The sequence below is a fragment of the Macaca fascicularis genome, chromosome X (genome assembly GCF_037993035.2).
Source record: "Macaca fascicularis isolate 582-1 chromosome X, T2T-MFA8v1.1".
In the NCBI taxonomy this organism is placed as follows: Eukaryota; Metazoa; Chordata; class Mammalia; order Primates; family Cercopithecidae; genus Macaca; species Macaca fascicularis.
In genome coordinates, this window is record NC_088395.1 from 40,205,950 (window position 1) to 40,224,929 (window position 18,980).

Here is an 18,980-nt window from a genome sequence, read left to right on the forward strand (position 1 = left end):
CCCTCATCCTTAGAAGGGCCCCTCTCTCCCCTTTGCCTGCCCAAACCCTGACCAATCCTTAAAGTCCAGACGAGGCACCCCTCGTTCTCTATGTGTGCTTCGGCTTCTCTCTGACTTCATGAACTCGTTGTCAGCATCACACAACTTAGCCCTACAGCATCACTCCACTAAAACAAGAGCCATCTCTGACCTTTCTTCTGGGCCCAACATTGTGCTGGGAACACCATGGATACTAAAAATACTTTTTTCATAGATTGGTGAGGACATACTGTGATATACACACACACATATATATATTTTATATATATTATATATAATATATATACACACACACCTATGAGATTATATATATAATCTCATAGTTGTTTGTTTTTGAGATACAGCATTGCTATGTCACCCAGGCTGGAGTGCAGAGGCATGATCTCGGCTCGCTGCAACCTCTGCCTCCCAGGCTCAAGCAATTCTCTGCCTCAGCCTCCTGAGTAGCTGGAACTATAGGCTTTTACCACCAAGTCCCAGCTAATCTTTGTATTTTTCTTTTTAGTAGAGACGGGGTTCTGCCATGTTTCCCAGGTTGGTCTCAAACTCCTAGCCTCAAGTGATCTACCCGCCTTGGATTCCCAAAGTGCTAGGATTACAGGTGTGAGCCACTGAACCCGGCCATCTCTTATATTTTTGTTTATCAATATATATCCATTGTTAATAATGTATTAATATATGACACATAATATGTATTTTAGAAGCATTCTTTTTTTTTTTTTTTTGAGACAGAGTCTCGCTCTGTCACCAGGCTGGAGTGCAATGACACCACCTTGGCTCATTGCAACCTCCATCTTCCGGGTTCAAGTGATTCTCTTGCCTCAGCCTCCTGAGTAGCTGGGACTACAGGCACACGCCACCATGCCCAGCTAATTTTTGTATTTTTAGTAGAGACGGGGTTTCACCATGTTGGCCAGGATGGTCTTGATCTCCTGACCTTGCGATCCACCCACCTTGGCCTCCCAAAGTGCTGGGATTCCAGGCGTGAGCCACTGCACCCTGCCTCATTTTTTTTTTTTTTTTTTTTTTTTTTTGAGACGGAATCTCGCTCTGTCACCCAGCCTGGAGTGCAGTGGGGCGATCCTGGCTCATCGCAACCTCCGCCTCCTGGGTTCAAGTGATTCTCCTGCCTCAGCCTCCCAAGTAGCTGGGATTATAGGCATACACCACCATGCCCACTGCATAATATGTATTTTTAAAGTGACAAGCAGTATCGTCAATTTCTCTTTCCTCATACTTTTTTTTTTTTTGAGACATAGTTTCGCTCTGTCACCCAGGTTGGAGTGAAGTGGCAACTGCTGTCTCCTGGGCTCAAACAATTCTCCTGCCTCAGCCTCCTGAGTAGTTGGGACTATAGGTTCACGACACCACTCCTGGTTAATTTTTGTATTTCTTGTAGAGATGGGGTTTCGCCATGTTGCCCAGGCTGGTCTTGAACTCATGGCCTCAAGTAATCTGCCCACCTTGGCCTCCCAAAGCTCTAGGATTACAGGAATGAGCCACCATGCCCGGCCCTCTTATACTTATTCTCTTGGTACAATCTTGCCCCAGAAGTCTTAAGAGTAGTTAACAGTGTGTTTTTTATAATAGAATTTCTACCTGACAGGTTTTTCTTAAACGCATAAAGGAATACATTGTACAAACTGTGTTTGAACAAGTTTTTCAGAAACCAAAATGAATTCACTAATAGTCCCATTATAACACATTAAACAGCTTTCATTTTTCCATGTTTCCTTTCAATCTCCTTCGAATCCACTGTTCAAAAAAATTGAGGCAAGCCGGGTGCAGTGGCTCATACCTGTAATCCCAGCACTCTGGGGAGGCCAAAGTGGGAGGATTGCTTGAGCCCGGGAGTTTGAGACCAGACTGGGCAATACAGTGAGACCCCATCTCCACAAAAAATTAAAAAATTAGCCGGGTGTGGTGGCATGTGCCTGTACTCCCAGCTACTTGGGAAGCTGAGGTGGGAGGATGGCTTGAGCTCATAAGCTTGAGGTTATAGTGAGCTATGATCACACCACTGCACTCCAGCCTGGGTGACAGAGTGAGACTCTGTCTCTAAAAAACAACACAAAACTGAGGCAAAATTCACATAACACAAAATTAGGCATTTAAAAGTGAACAATTATGGCATTTAGTGCATCAAGAATGTTGTGCAACCATCAGCTCTTTCTAGTGCCAAAGCATTTTCACCATCCCTAAATTAAACCCTGCACCCAGTAAGCTGTTATTCCCTATTCCCTCTCCCTCAGCCCCTGGCAATCACCAATCTGCCTGATTCACTTTAAAAAGTAGTTTCTGATTGTAAAGGATACGTAATGTAAAATTTAGTATCCTAACCATTTGAAGTGCAGATCTGTGGCCTAAAAGTACATTCACAAAGTTGTGCAACCATCACCATTATCCATCTCCAGAACTTTACAACTTCTCAAGCAGAAACTCTATCCCCATTGAAAACTAACTCCCCAATGCCCCCTTCCTCAGCCCCTGGCAACCACCGTTCTATTTTTTGCCTCTATAAATTTGCCTATTCTAGGTACCTCGTGTAAGTGGAGCCATACAGTAGTTGCCGTTTTGTGTCTGGCTTATTTCACTTAGCACAGTATCCTCAAAGTTCCATCACGTTGTAGCATGTGTCAGAACTTCATGTGAAGGTCGAGTAATATTCCATTGTATGGTTACACCATTTCTTGTTTATCCATTCATCCACTGGTGAATACTCAGGTTGCTTTCACCTTTTTGCAATTGTGAATAGTGCTGTATGCTTGAGTCTCTGCTGCTAGTATACTTTTGACATAGCTGTGACAGTACCTTGGACAGTTTGGAGTTCTGATATTTCATTTAATGTTATAGCACTTATGCCTTTTTCTTTCTTTCTTTCTTTCTTTTTTGAGACGGAGTCTCGCTCTGTCTCCCAGGCTGGAGTGCAGTGGCCGGATCTCAGCTCACTGCAAGCTCCGCCTCTCGGGTCCACGCCATTCTCCTGCCTCAGCCTCCCGAGTAGCTGGGACTACAGGCGCCCGTCACCTCACCCGGCTAGTTTTTTTTGTATTTTTTAGTAGAGACGGGGTTTCACCGTGTTAGCCAGGATGGTCTCGATCTCCTGACCTCATGATCCACCCGTCTCAGCCTCCCAAAGTGCTGGGATTACAGGCTTGAGCCACCGTGCCCGGCCACTTATGCCTTTTTCTAATTTGCCATGCGGTCTTTATAACCATCCTTCTCCATAGCTGCATAATAGTCAATTTGAGTAACTCATTTTTTTTTTTTTTTTTTTTTTTTTTTGACAGAGTCTCACTCTGTTGCTCAGGCTGGAATGCACTGGCACTTAGCTCACTGCAGCCTCCACCTCCCAAGTTCAAGTGATTCTCCTGCCTCAGTCTCCTGAGTAGCCGGGTTTCCAGGCATGCAACACCACGCCCAACAAATTTTTGTATTTTTAGTAGAGTCAGGGTTTCTCCAGGTTGGCCATGGTGGTCTCAAACTCCTGACCTCAAGGGATCCACCTGTCTTGGCCTCCCAAAGTGCTGGGATTACAGGTGTGAGCCACCACGCTCAGCTTTTTTTTTTTTTTTTTTTTCTTGGCAACTCAATTTTCAGAAAGAAATGAAGGGCCAATTTAGACAACTCTTACAGACCTTTGCATCCATTCAAAAAGGTTTAGAGTGGGACATGTTGTGTATGATTTTTATTATTATTTTTTTTGAGAGGGGTGTCTCGCTATGTTACCTAGGCTGGTCTTGAACTCCTGGCCTCAAGTGATCCTCCTGCCTCAGCCTCCTGAGTAGCTGGGATTACAGGTGTGTGCCACCATGCCTAGCTGAAAGTGGGGCATATTTGAAAATCTCTCCCTAGGAGAAGTTTGAGCCCATAGCACAGACACCCCTTGCAGAGCTCTCTTCCTCTGATCCTCCCCCAGCCCCATCCTATCCCCATCAAAGCTCCAGGAAAGCGAAAGGAGACAAAACATAACAAGCTGAACAACAGAGAGGAGTTTCTCTGAAGTTCAATGCTGAAAATAGGAGGGGAGAAAAAAAGGAGGCAAGAAAAAACTTTAAGAAAAGCAGAAGTGAATTCCAATCAGTTTGCATTCAGCTTCAGTGAGTAGCCGCGAGGCTTGCCAGGGAAGCAAGCTGGGTGCCAGGCCCTCGCTATCTCTGCCTTCACCCGCGCCCTTCGTGCGCATCCGTGGGTAGCACCCGTAACACAGCGGGAAAGCCGACCTCCCGGACTTGCCTCTGCTCATGTCAAGTGATATAAGCAAGACTCAGGCTCCTTCAGGTAGCAGGGAGCAACAGAGGCATACAACAGCTTTAGAGAACCCAGGGACCCCTGCTGACAGCCCAGGGTGCCTGGTAAGGAAATAAAGTGTTTTGTTTGGCTTTGTTTTGTTCTGCACAGCCTACTCTCCCAGCCCCATTCACCTCTACAGTATCACTTGAAGCAACAATGTAGCTTAATTATGCTGCCTTTATAAAACTTTGAACTAGGCAGGCTCCTTTCCTTGTGCTAAAATCCTTTCCTTCCTTTCAGAGCTGAAAGAGCTTCCCTGCTCAGTCTGGTTTTAAAACCCTCACATCAAGCATGGAAAATTCTATAAATACCAAATGCATACCTGGAGTTTAACCTTTAATTATTGTAGCCTCCAGCTCAACCTCCTGATTCTACCATTTTCTTTCTGCACATATGTCCTCTTTAAGCTCTGTCCAAAGTTTGATCAGCATTAATAATAGTAAAAAAAAATCTCCTTGGGAAGACTTTCAGAGCTGTCTGAAGAGGAACAGAAATTGTCAAAGTGGGTGCAATCTTTGGAAAAACACTTATCTGGCAGCCTGTGGTGCTGTATTGATGCTGGAGGTTTGGCTCAGTTTGGCGGCCTGAAATCACCACAATCCAATGCAAAGGAGGTAAGGCAGGTATACACTGACTTGGCTCCATTTTCCCCCAAGCAGTCTCCTGGATGCATTTGTTGTGATGACCACTGTTCTGGTTATTTATTGCTGCATAATAAAGCACCCCAAAATTAGTGTCTTGAAACACCAAACATTTAGTTTTGAAACCAACCAATAGTCCCATAGACAGTTTTGTTTTGTTTTGTTTTGTTTTGACAGAGTCTCACTCTCTTACCCAGGTTGTAGTGCAAGTAAGTGGTGTGATCTTGGCTCACTGCAGCCTCTGCCTCCCCAGTTCAAGCAATTCTGCCTCAGCCTCCTGAGTAGCTGGGATTACAGGCACCTACCACCACACCCAGCTAATTTTGCATTTTAGGTAGAGACAGGGTTTTGCCGTGTTGTCCAGGTTAGTCTCGAACTCCTGACTTCGAGTGATCCACCCACCTCGGCATCCCAAAATGCTGGGATTACAGGTGTGAACCACCACGCCCAGCAGACAGGTTTTTTTTTTTTTTTTTTTTTTTTTTTTTTTTTGATAAACATAGAAATGGACCCTTCTGGTCTTAAAGCGGAAACCTTTATTCGTTTTATCCCAGTTCCTTCCTCAGGAAAGGACCTACAGGCCTCTCAAAAAGTATCAAAGAACTGAAACTCACCAGATCATCACATCCAGACAAAGAGATGTCAGGCTGCTCATCCCGTCATGATTGCTTCCTTACCCCTCCTGGGTTCCTGTTTTCTCACATATAGTTACATTTCTTCCTTGCTAAATAAACCCTAATTTTAGTAGGTCAAGGAGATTTTTTTTTTTTTTTTTTTGGCACGGAGTTTCACTCTTGTTGCCCAGGCTGGAGTGCAATGGCGTAATCTTGGTCACTGCCACCTCTGCTTCCTGGGTTCAAGCGATTCTCATTCCTCAGCCTCCCAAGTAGCTGGGATTACAGGCGTCTGCCACTACGCCCGGCTAATTTTTGTATTTTTAGTAGAGACTGGGTTTTGCCATGTTGGCCAGGCTGGTCTCCAACTCCTAACCTCAAGCAATCTGCCTCCTCAAGCAATTTGCCTCCTCAAGCAATCTGCCTCCCTTGGGCCCCCAAAGTGCTGGAATTACAGAGGGGATGGATTTGACACTGATCTCCCATCTCTTTGGCTGCAGCACCCTATTAAAGACTTCTTCCTTGGCAATACTTGTTTCTGTGATTGGCTTCTCGTGCAGGAACAGCAGGACCTAGACAGAACCCCTGGTGTTTCGGTAACAGATTGCTCCCCAATTTGTGATCTGGACAGAGTCGGTGGGCCCAGTTTGTCTTTGCTCCATGGAGCATTCTCTGGGGTGGCTTAAAGGATGGGGAGTGCTCGATGGCTGGGGGCCAGAATCAGGCAAAGGCTCTGTGATCTGATCTCTCACAAGTCTGGTGTCGATGCTGGCTGTTCAATGGGACTCAGCTGGGGTTGTTGACTGTAGCCTGTCCATGTGGCTTCTCTCTGTGGCTTCTTGGCTTCCTCATAGCATGGAGACTGGGTTCTAAGCATGAGTGTCCCAAGGCAACAAGGTAGAAGTGCATGGCATTCTCATGGCCTAGTTTCAGAAGTCACATAGCTTCACTTCTAACATGTTCTAGTGGTCCAGGTAGTCATGAAATCCTGATTAGGTTCAAGGGGAGCAGGAGTAGACCCCACCACTGGAAGGGCCATTGTCATTGGGGTGTCATTGTTGCATTGTAAGAAGAGTCTGTGGGATGGGAGATTGTGGTAGCTGTCTTAGTTTGCTTGGGCTGCCATAACAAAATAGCATAGATGGAGTGGCTTAAGTGACTCACATGTATTTCTAAGTTCTGAAGGGTAGAAGTCCAAGATCAAGGTGTCAGCAGGGTTGGTGCCTGTGAGGCCTCTCTTCCTGGCTTGTAGACAGCCGCCTTCTCATTGTATCCTCACATGGCCTTTCCTGTTTGTGTGCATGGAGAGAGAGATCGCTGGTGTCTCTTCTTATAAGGACACCAGTCCTATTGTACTAAGGCCCCACTCTCACGCCCTCACTTAATCTTAATTACCTCCCTAAAGGCCCTGCCTCCAAATATAGCCACATTGGGGTTAGGGTTTCAACCTATGAATTTTGAGGGGAACACAATTTAGTTCATAACAGTGGCCATCTTTGGAAAATCCTATTTGCTACAAGCCCTGAGCTGTGTTCCTCTCTTTGGGTCTTTCAAGCTGAAATCATCCTTTTTGAGTGATAAGCAGGTCAAAAGGATAGTGTTGTGCTTGACCTGTAGGTGAGCTTTGGAAGATGTTACTCTGTAAAGGTCTTTTTCTTCCTGAGCCAAGTCTACCTGCCAAGCCTGGGACAAAGAAATATTTGAGGACTAGTAGCACAGTCTTCCTTTCTGAACTAGCTGTGTCACAGGGCCACAGGGGACACTGTGTTGATCAGTTCAAACCTTGACTCCTGTCGTGGTTTTGTATTCTGTCACCTTGCCTAATCTGGAGCGATGTTTCCCAGAATCCACTTCTTTTTATGGCTCCAGATTAGAGTTGGTCAGAAGACAAACTTGCACAACATTTAGAAGGTGGAGGAGAAGCAGCTGTCACTCCTCTCTGGTCATCTGGTTAGATGCAGTGAAAGACAGAAGGTGCTGGAAGGTACTAGCATGTCCTTATTCTCTCCCGCTCTGCATCCAGCTCTCTTTCCCAATTACCAGCCCTGCTGAGCCACAGCCACTGCAGGCCACCTCCAGACATAGAGCCACAGTCTCTACGGGCTTCTTTCTCCTTGAGCCCCCTCAGGCAGCTGGACATACCTGGCTTTGAGAGGGCTGGCTAATGAATCTTTTCTGATCCTCCAACTTCTCCTTTTAGACCCTTCCTCTCCCACACTCTCCCAGAATTGTGTAGAGGTAAAGTCTTAACTCCTACTCAAAACCCTTACTGCATAATACTCATAGAATCTGTTTGCCTGCTTGGACCCTGACTTGTACAACTCTCTTCATCCTCTCTGCCTCAGTCTCTTCACAGAAATGCCCAGGTATGGGTGGCTTTCCATGAATTTGAAGAGAATTATTCATAATGGAGACATCAAGGGCAACCATGTCCCCCCTCCACCTGCAAACCACAAAGCCACCTTTTGATTTGTTTGTTTCTTTTTGAGACAGGGTTTTGCTCTGTTGCCCAGGCTGGAGTGCAATGGCATGATCATGGCTCACTGCAGCCTCGACCTCTTGGGGCCAAGGGATTCTCCCACCTCAGCCTCCCAAGTAGCTGGGACTATAGGTGCATGCCACCATGTCCAGCTAATTTTTAATGTTTTGTAGAGATGGGGGTCTCACTATGTTACCCAGGCTGATGTTGAACTCCTGGGCTCAAGTGATCCTCCTGCCTCAGCCTCCCAAAGTTCTGGAGCTGGGATTACAGGCATGAGCCACCACGCCCCAGCCCTTCCCCCCCACCCTTTTTTTTGCACACAATCACGTTATACTTGCAGTAGTCCCAGGAAAAACCTGGGGAAAAGGATCACACACATGCACCCCATTCCCTCAATAGGTTCTACCCTCGCAGGACTATAAGACACTGGTTCTCCCCTCCCTGAGGCCTGGCCATCCTTGAGCTAAGATACACACACCTTTCACTTTAAGTAAGGACACTTGAAGACAAAATGGATTCAGCCTTGTACAGGAGAAAGTACACAGCAGGGGTTCAAGGGAGAAGGTGTAGGCTGGTGCAAAAGTAATTGCAGTTTTTGCCATTACTTTTTTTGTTTGTTTGTCCTTTTTTTGTTGTTGTTGTTGTTTTGAGATGGAGTTTCACTCTTGTCGCCCAGTCTGGAGTGCAATGGCGAGATCACAGCTCACTGCATCCTCCGCCTCCTGGGTTCAAGGATTCTCCTGCCTCAGCCTCCCTAGTAGCTGGGATTACAGGCATGCGCCACCACGCCCTGCTAATTTTTGTATTTTTAGAAGAGATGGGGCTTCACTATGTTGGTCAGGCTGGTCTTGAACTCCTGACCTCAGGTGACCCACCCGCCTCAGCCTCCCAAAGTGCTGGGATTACAGGCCTGAGCCACCATGCCCAGTCCACATTATCTTCTCTTTATGGGTGTCTGTGTCCAGATTTTCCCCTTTTATGACGACATCAGTCATATTGGATTGGGGTCCACCCTAATGACCTCATTTTATTATTTTAATTTATTGATTTATTTATTTTGAGATGGAGTCTCGCTCTGTCGCCCAGGCTGGAGTGCAGTGGCACGATCTCGGCTCACTGCAACCTCCACCTCCCGGGTTCAAGCGATTCTCCTGCTTCAGCCTCCTGAGTAGCTGGGATTACAGGCTCGTGCCACCACGCCCAGCTACGTTTTTGTATTTTTAGTAGAGAAGGGGTTTCACCATGTTGGCCAGGTTGGTCTTGAACTCCTCGATCCACTCGCCTTGGCCTCCCAAAGTGCAGGGATTACAGGCATGAGCCACCGCGCCCGGTTACCTCATGACCTCATTTTAACTCAGTTACCTCCTTAAAGACCCTATCTCCAAATAAGGTGACATTCTGAGGTACTGGGTTTAGGACTTCAACCTAGGAATTTAAGGGAGACACCAAGGCAGCCCCTAACAGTACCACTCCAAGGGTCGTCTTGCATACCACTTTGCATGTGCGTTCCCCAACCCTGGGGACCTTCTGGTGTAGTAACCAGTGCAGAAACTTCTCTTGCCTCTCACTTTCTCTTTTGCTGGTCATGACTAATACCTCTCAGCCTAGGTTTGAGCAGAGGACAAGGGCACCAGATTTAAAGACCCCACCCACAGCCCCATGATGGATCAGGAGAAGCCCTCACCTCTTTGACCACACCACACCCAAGCCTTAGGTTGAGTTCACCAACATGGCTCACAGTTGCTTTGCTAGGGGGAAAAAAAAAAACCTGTTCTGTTGGCTGTAAGGTGTCACCAAGGCAAGACTTGCGTGTGACTCTTACCTCCTGTGAAATGAGTAGTTTGACTCCCTTTAATGGGGTGTTGTGATGTTTAATGTTTGCCAGAGAAGCCCCAGAGAAAAAGGGTAGAATAAACCCCAATGATGATTCTGTAGAACAATCCTGCTTTTCTTATTCATGCTCAGGAAGGGGTCTGGGACAAATGACTGAACTCAACACAAGTTCGTGTTCCAATGAGCAGGGCTGCATGTACGCACGCAGTAAATATCTTTAACACTTTACAGGAGAGCAAAAGGAGGCAATTCTCTTAGCAGACTGCCCTGTAATGCTGGTCTGATTCATTCCTGACTGATGTGGCCCACATGTGTTCCCTGCGACAGCAGAAACAAGTGGCCTTTGTGCCCTGTCAGCGTTTTCCGTCCTGGCGTAAATTAGTTACACTCCAGCCATTTCATTAAGAAATTATGTCTCTGATGTGATGTGTCAGGTTTCCAGAGGTGGACAGAAAAGCCTGCTTGTGGCTGGGGACGGCCTTTTCCCCTGAATACAATGACTGCTCCTGTGCCACTTGATCATTAGGGAGAGAGGGGGAGGGACAAACAGCCAATGCTAGACACACCATTACCACAGTGGAGTAGGACAAGAATGTAACAGAATTGTCGAAGGCTTCATAGTCGTCCTCCTCACCCCCACGCCTGGGGTTAGAATATTACAGACATCTGGAATTATGACTGGTTAAATGCAGTCAAACACAGATTTCTTTTTGTGGAAATATTCAGATCTAAGACCCAGGAGGGCAGGGAGATTGGGTAATTGCCATCCTTGCAATAAACATATTATGGAAGTTTATAAACTTGGCCTATCTCTTGGCTGCTTTAGGCTTCTGGTGCGCCTGGGATGGCTTTGATTTTGAAATTACTTAGACGATAGGCAGACTTTTCCTCTCCTCAAATTCGCAGTTCAATCTGATAAACACATCTGCTGCAAGTCCTGTTTTGGCTAGTTTGAGGCACACCAAAGGACAGCGTACTTTTTACGAAATAAATAGCTAAAAAGCATTTATGTGGCCCAACTGGAGTTGGGAAGAATGGAAAGTATCACAAGATATTCCGTGCACACGATATCTAATCTCCCTTTTATATAGAAGAAATTCAAATGAGCCTCTGCCATTAAAACTTTGATTATCAGAAACTTCGTTTTAATCAGCGCTTGCCATAAATGCCGCGTGCTCAGCTGACTTGTGTATTTAACATTCTTGATATTATACACTGTTCCAATTATCCAAATTTTTCTTAAACTCAATTTCCTGGGGCCTTGTGGTGTTCGGCTAATCAAGCTTTAACTTTTTAAAAAAGTGTTTATCTCTGGGCTCTCTCTATACACACTGTGTATATATACACACAGGGACCAGATCTAGGAAGATGCCGGTGTGCATTTTTCAGGCAGCCAAATGCACACCCATGGTGTGGGACTTTGCTGATAAAGGGAAAACGCTGGACAATCGGGAATTTAAATGCCACTAGCTTTATTCCTGACCACCTCAATGCCCTGCCTCAACAACTGGCCTCATATTCATACCACCAGCCCGGACCACCCCACACTCCCCCGAGGCACCTGATACTGACCACCGGAGGCAGATGGCACACTCTGTGGATGCAGACTTTGCTGGCTGCCTGCTTTCCCCTTCCGTCTTCCCAGTCGCTCAGAAAGATTAGCTTTCAGGGATGTGGTGAGCACACACAGTACTCATAACCCAATCCAGTATATCACACAATGACAGGAAATACCGCATGTCATTACAACGTGCATGCTTCTGAGGCAGTCCCCCTGCACAACACACATCGTGGCATATGCACATGCACATATTGCACCCAGACACACACACCCTCCATTCTGCACCCACGATTCACTGTGCAGGCTGTTGCATATTTGGGCAACAGAGCAGTTCGGGAAGAGGATCGACTTTTTTTTTTTTTTTTTCAATTTTTGTGGCTACTTTGCTTTCTATTCTAGCTAGGCTCGGTCCACAGGGGTCAAGAATTGTTAAGAAAGTCCATCTTGGCCTCAGTCCATTCCAGCCACCAGAAGGGTTGGAGCCAGATATTGTGTTCTTTCAGTTGAGGGAGGGCAGGCCAGCTATAGCAGGCCCCCCACTGCCCGCCTCGGATCCAGCATGATTGCATCCTGCAGACCGGCCGAGCCACGCCAAGCCAAATGTCCACTCAGCATCTTCTGCGCATGTCTAGCAAGTTTGTTTGCCCTTTGAACCAAGCTCTTTTCTGCCATCAGAATGTTCTTTCCCCCTTTTTCTGTCTATTGAAATCTTCCCCTTTTCTCAAAGCCCACTCAAGCCCCACCTCCCCTGAAGAGGCCAGCTGGAAATGATCTCTCTCTCATTTCAGCTCCTCGAAGCCCTTATTCTCTATAGCACTTCTTAGATCCAAAGTAAACACTACCATTGGGTGTTTGGGGTGTTTTTTTTGTACGTGTAAGAGTAAGGACATTGCCTTGCTCTTCTCTGCCTCCTGATGGAGACTAAATATGATGACTTGCACATAATAGGCATTCAACAAATGTTTGTGGTTGCTGATACTACTACTAGCAGCTACTGTTGATTGAACACCTACTGTGTGCCACGCATTCTCTATAGATAATTCTATTTCATCTTTTTGTTTGTTTTTGAGACAGAGTCTTGCTCTGCTGCCTAGGAGGGAGTGCAGTGGTGCAATCTCGGCTCACTGCAACCTCCGCCTCCCAGGTTCAAGCCATTCTCCTGCCTCAGGCTCCCAAGTAGCTGGCACTACAGGCACCCGTCATCATGCCTGGCTTATTTTTGTACTTTTAGTAGAGACGGGATTTTGTCATGTTGGCCAGGCTGGTCTCGAACTCCTGACCTCAAGTGATCCACCGCATCAACCTCCCAAAGTGCTGGGATTACAGGCGTGAGCCCCTGCACCCAGTCCTTTTTGTTTTTGATTAAATAAATTTTACATACTTGATCTTTTAATATGTTCTCTTTACAAAAAATTAAAATTCAATGCGTAGGGCAAAAAGTGAACGTTTTGGCTGGGTACGGTGGCTCACACCTGTAATCCCAACACTTTGGGAGGTTGAGGTGGGTGGATCTCCTGAGGTCAGGAGTTCAAGACCAGCTGGCCAACATGGCAAAACTCCATCTATACTAAAAATACAAAAATTAGCCAGGTGTGGTGGCACATGCCTGTAATCCCAGCTACTCGGGAGACTGAGGCAGAAGAATCGCTTGAACCCAGGAGGCGGAGGTTGCAGTGAGTCGAGATCATGCCACTATACTCCATCCTGGGCAACAGAGTGAGACTCCACCTCAAAAAAAAAAAAAAAAAAAGCAAACGTTTCTCCCATTCTGCCCCCACCTTCTTTATGTCCCCACCTTAATTTCCCTCCCCAGAGAAACCCAGTGTTAATAGTTTGGCCTACCAGACGTTTGCCTAATATATACAGCAGTGATTCATAGTTTAAACTTCACAAAATCTTAAAAAGTATTATTATTATTTGTTTATCTTTAAACATTTCATTTTAAAAAATAAATAGAGATGGGAGTCTCACTATGTTGCCCTGGCTGGTCTCCAACTCCTGGGCTCAAGCGATATACCTGCTTTGGCCTCCCAAAGTGCTGGGATTGCAAGCATGAGCCACTGTACCCAGCCTACTTTTATTTTAGAGTTGAGAACAATGGAGTCAGAGAGGTTAATGGACATTTCCAAGGTCACACAGGTAGTAAGTGGAAGAGCCAGGATTTGAACCTGGCCTTTGCACTCACATCTGAATCACTGTGGGGCTTACAGAGTTGCCTCTGGACTGCCTGTATTGTAAAAATCCCTTACAGGTAGATTCCAGTGTATGCAAAGGTTTATGAAAATACTGCTCTAAAAGCATCCAGGGTGGTCTCCTGCCTTCTAGCACCTGTTTACACTGCCCCATCCCACCCCACCTGCTAGAGGGACAGCCAGAGGAGGTAGAGAGTAGGCCCACATGAATCACACCATCTAGGTTCAGATCCTGGCTCTTCTACTTCCAACTGTGTAACTCCAGCAAATTAATTAACCTCTCTGGGCCTCATATGTCCCATCTGTAAAATGGGGATGGTAAATAATAACACTTTACCCACAAGGTTGCTGTGAGGATTAAATTAGGTTAATGCGCATAAGGCATTTAGAATCACACCTGGCCAAGTAGCAGCTGTACCTGTTGCTGCTGTTATTAGAGCTGAACTAATCTGGAAGCTTTCTGGGGAGCCCCTTAGGTCTCTCAGGCCAGCATTCGACAGTAGGATCACAAATTGTGGTTCTCAGTGACATTCTCAGATTGGGTCTTTTTTGAGCCCAAACATCCTGCTTGTAACTGCCTGGAAAGACCCACATGAGAGGAGGCCATTCCCTGTCCAATCCCTTCCAGCGACAGGCAGCTGGAAGGAGCTTCAGAGCATCCAGGGGCCTCCAGAGCTTTTTCTTATGTCTATCCTACTTCTCTCCTACTGTCATTTGAGAGGCCAGCCCTTCGTGGGTGCTGTTGGTGTCCAGCCAGATTCCCTGTACTGGCCAGTGCGTTCATCCCCAGACAAATGGCTCGCGGCGTCAACCTTCTCTGGGGAATTGCTATCGGCCTTACCCAGGGATGACCACTTGGGCTTATGTCCTCCTTTTGCCCTCATGGGGGTGGCCTGCAGTCAACCAATTACTAACTGATCTAGGGGACAGAAAAGCCTGGCTGCCTTGTGTCAAGTATGGGGAGGAGTGTCGTTATGATGCCATTCATATTCCAGAACCCCCACTCCACCCCCAGGCTGAGGCTAGACTTTGGCCAAATCCCAATCTTCACTTGCCTTCCCCACCCCCACTCTGCTTCTCTCCATCCTTACCTTTATCTCTCGAGAGCCCTCCCTCCTCCATCTTTCACTTGCACAAGAATCCCTGTCTAGGGCTCTCTGTTTCCAGGGAACCTGATCTAAGATACCACTGGTCACCACGACCTGCAGTAAGAATGCATGGAGACTGTTACCAAGCCATTCCTTGGCCTCTCTGTCCCCCACTTAAGTAATTAGCTCCCTCTCAGGGCTTATTTTCTAACCCTCTAATCAGAAGCTGGCATCAGAGGGAGAGGATGATAAATGAAATAGGGGGTGGTGGTGCCGCGTGGAGCTGAGAAGCACAGTCACCTGGGAGCCAGGAGCAGCGGGAAGCTCCTACTCAAACCCGAGTGTCAGGACCACCGGCTGAAGACACTAATTTGCCTCTCCTTTCTGCACATTTGCACCCTGAGGTCAGGAGCCTTAATACCAAGAAAATAACATTAGTTAGTTCTGCTTGCTGCAGATACATTAAAGCCAACAGAGAGAAGGTTGGATATGTGGGAAATACAGAAAGGACTGTTCAACCTGTTCATGCCGTGCATTGTAGGTTTGGAGGGGCAGGAAGGTGCTGAGTGCACGCAGGCCAGGGAGGTGTGTCTGCCCTGGTCTATTACAGTATCACAGAAACAAAGCGGTTGCCAGGAACGGCTGTCCCGCCCCACTGCCTTTTGGTCGAACACTTTCTCGATAAATATCTGTTGACATCAGAGCCTTTGTGTTTCTCTCTGCAGTGCAGTTCCCTGAACAGTATCTCTCCAGAAACTGTTTTCTTTTTTTTGAGACAGAGTCTCACTCTGTGGCTCAAGCTGGAGTGCAGTGGCGTGATCTCGGCTCACCGCAACCTCCCCCTCCCAGGTTCAAGTGATTCTCCTGCCTCAACCACCTGAGTAACTGGGATTACAGATGCCCACCACCACTCCCGGCTAATTTTTGTGTTTTGAGTAGAGATGAGGTTTCACCATGTTGGCCAGGTTGTTCTCGAACTCCTGACCTCAAGTGATCCACCCACCTCGGCCTCCCAAAGTGCTGGGATTACAGGTGTAAGCCACCCGTCCCAGCCCAGAAACTATTTTCTAGGGAGCTAATACTGCTGTAATGGTGGACATTTCCCTTTTCCCTTTCCTAGTTCTCCGAAAAAAGCCAAGTGATACATGACCTCCTCCTTCTCTTTGGAGGTCAGGGTCTGCCATTGGGTAGGGGACTCACAGCCAGATTTACAGCAATAGGGTAACTGACATGGCCTAGAAAGGGGACAGCAGATGTCATATTAAGGACACTTTTTGGTTCTCTAAAAATTACTTATGATTTAAATACAAAACATTATACACTAGGGGGAAACATCAAGAAACACAAACACCTGGGGCAAGACTAGCAACTTTCTGCATAAATTTTAATTCACAAGTAAATGCTTACTTGTTCTCTATTTTTTTTTTTTAAGAGACAAGGTCTCACTCTGTCACCTTGGCTGTAACACAGCAGTGTGATCACTGCAGCTTTGACCTCCAGGGCTCAAGTGACTCTCCCTCCTCAGCTTCCCAAGTAGCTGGGAGCACAGGCACATACCACTATGGCTGGCTGATTTTAAAAAAAATTTTTGTAGACACAGGGTCTCCCTATGTTGCCCAGGCTGAGGGAGAACCTTTAATTTACTCTGAGCTAAGTTTTACTGAATTTTGAAAACCGTCAGTCCTGCGTAAATCTTCCTAACTCTTTCCTCCATGAGGATGATCCAACATCATTTACTGGATTCTCTCTCTTTCTCTGTGTGTGTGTATGTGTATATATATACACACACACATATACACACACACACATACACACACACTTACGCCCACATACTTACATATACCATTAATAGGTTTTATTTCGGTAATCCCAGCACTTTGGGAGGCTGAGGCAGGCGGATCACGAGGTCAGGAGACCAAGACCATCCTGGCTAACACGATGAAACCCCGTCTCTACTAAAAGTACAAACAAAAAATTAGCCAGGCGTGGTGGCGGGCACCTGTAATCCCAGCTACTCGGGAGGCTGAGGCAGGAGAATGGTGTGAACCCGAAAGGCGGAGGTTGCAGTGAGCCGAGATTGCACCACTGCACTCCAGCCTGGGCGACAGAGCAAGACTCCATCTCAAAAAAAAAAAAAAAAAAAAAAAGATTTTATTTTCTAAAGCAGTTTTAGGTTTACAGAAAAACTGGGCAGAAAGTTTAGAGTTCCCATATAGTGCCCCCAGTTTCTGCTATTATTAATATCTTGCATTAGAATATTGGTTCAATATTGATGAATCACTATTGATACTGATTATTAACTAATTGCTGACACTTCTTAACTAATGTCCATAGTTTACATTAGGGTTCACTCTTTGTGTTATGCATTCTACAATTTTCCACAAATGCATAATCACCGCTGCAGTATCACACAGAATAGCTTCACTGCCCTAAAAATCCCCTCTGTGGTCGGGCGCGGTGGCTCAAGCCTGTAATCCCAGCACTTTGGGAAGCCGAGGCGGGCAGATCATGAGGTCAGGAGATCGAGACCATCCTGGCCAACACGGTGAAACCCCGTGTTTACTAAAAATACAAAAATTAGCTTGGCATAGTGGCACATGCCTGTAATCCCAGCTACTTGGGAGGCTGAGGCAGAAGAATCGCTTGAACCAGGGAGTAGGAGGTTGCAGTGAGCCAAGATCATGCCACTGCATTCCAGCCTGGTGACAGAGCGAGACTCTGTCTCAAAAAAAAAAAAAAAAAAAATCCCCTCTCCTCCATGAGTTCATCCCTCCAGCCCTGCCCCCTAACCCCTGGCAACCACTCATCCTTTTACTGTCTCTATGGTTTTTCAATTTCCAGAATGTTATATAGTTGGAATCACGCAGCATATGGCCTTTCCAGGTTGGCTTCTTTCACTTAGTAATTGGCATTTAAGTTTCCTCCATGTCTTTTCATGGCTTGATGGCTCATTTCTTTTTGGCCCTGAATAAGATTCCATTGTCTGGATGTATATGCCCCTTGCTATGTACTAGACATTGATGTCAGAGCTAAGGAGATTCAGAGGAGGCTAAAAATTGGTTTCTACCTTCGAGGAACTTCTAGTCAAGGAGAGAAGACATGTACCCATGCAATGTCATTAACACGAAACAATAAGGCAGACACATCGGAAGACACACGTGAATGAAGAACCGCTGCAACACTTAGAAGGAGGGAGGGGTGACTGGGCACAGTGGCTCAGGCCTGTAATCTCAGCCTTTGGGAGGCGGAGGCAGGTGGATGACGAGGTCAGGAGAACGAGACCAACCTGGCTAACACGGTGAAACCCCGTCTCTATTAAAAATACAAAAAAATTAGCCAAGCGTAGTGGCGGGCGCCTGTAATTCCAGCTGCTCGGGAGGTTGAGGCAAGAGAATTGCTTGAACCTGGGAGGCGGAGGTTGCAGTGAGCAGAGATCGCATCACTGCCCTCCAACCTAGGCGACAGAGCGAGGCAGAGGACCGAGAGGGGCTTTGAGGAAGGCAACGCTTGTCTTGGGACCTTCTCAACTTTCAACCCTGTATCCTTCCACTGAGGTTGAAGACAGAGAAGAGAAAAAAAGAGGGAAAAGATGCACCTATGGTGTGTCCATTTCTCTGTTGTGAGGTGGCCCTAGAATGGGGAGTGCCTCTGGCAATCAGGTTGCAAGTGTGCCGGCTCCTGCTGTCTCATCCCTCGCTTAACAGGAGAAGGACAGCAGCGAGGAAACTAGTGTCTATGTTAAATTCCATCTCAAGGAAGCAAAATCTCTCAAATCTTTAGCTGACTGTTTTGTGTATGTGTGTGAGTGCGTGTGTGTGTGGAGTATGAAGTTGACTTTAGAAGAGATCATTTTATATCATGTTTTATTGTGGTAAAATACACATAAAATAAAATTTACCTTTTTTTTTTTTTTTTTAGTTTGAGACAGTGTCTCACTCTGTCGCCCAGGCTGGAGTGCAGTGGCACGATCACAGCTCACTGCAGCCTTGACCTTCTGGGCTCAGGTGATCCTCCCACCTCAGCCTCCCGAGTAGCTGGGACTACAGGCATGGCTCCACCAATTCTGGGTAATTTTTGTAGTTTTTGTAGAGACCGGATTTCACCATGTGACCGAGGCTGGTCTCAAACTCCTGGGCTCAAGCGATCTGCCTACCTTAGCCTCCCAGAGAACTGGGATTACAGGCATGAAAAACTGGCCATCTTAACCGCTTTAACTGCACAGTTTAGTGATATCAAG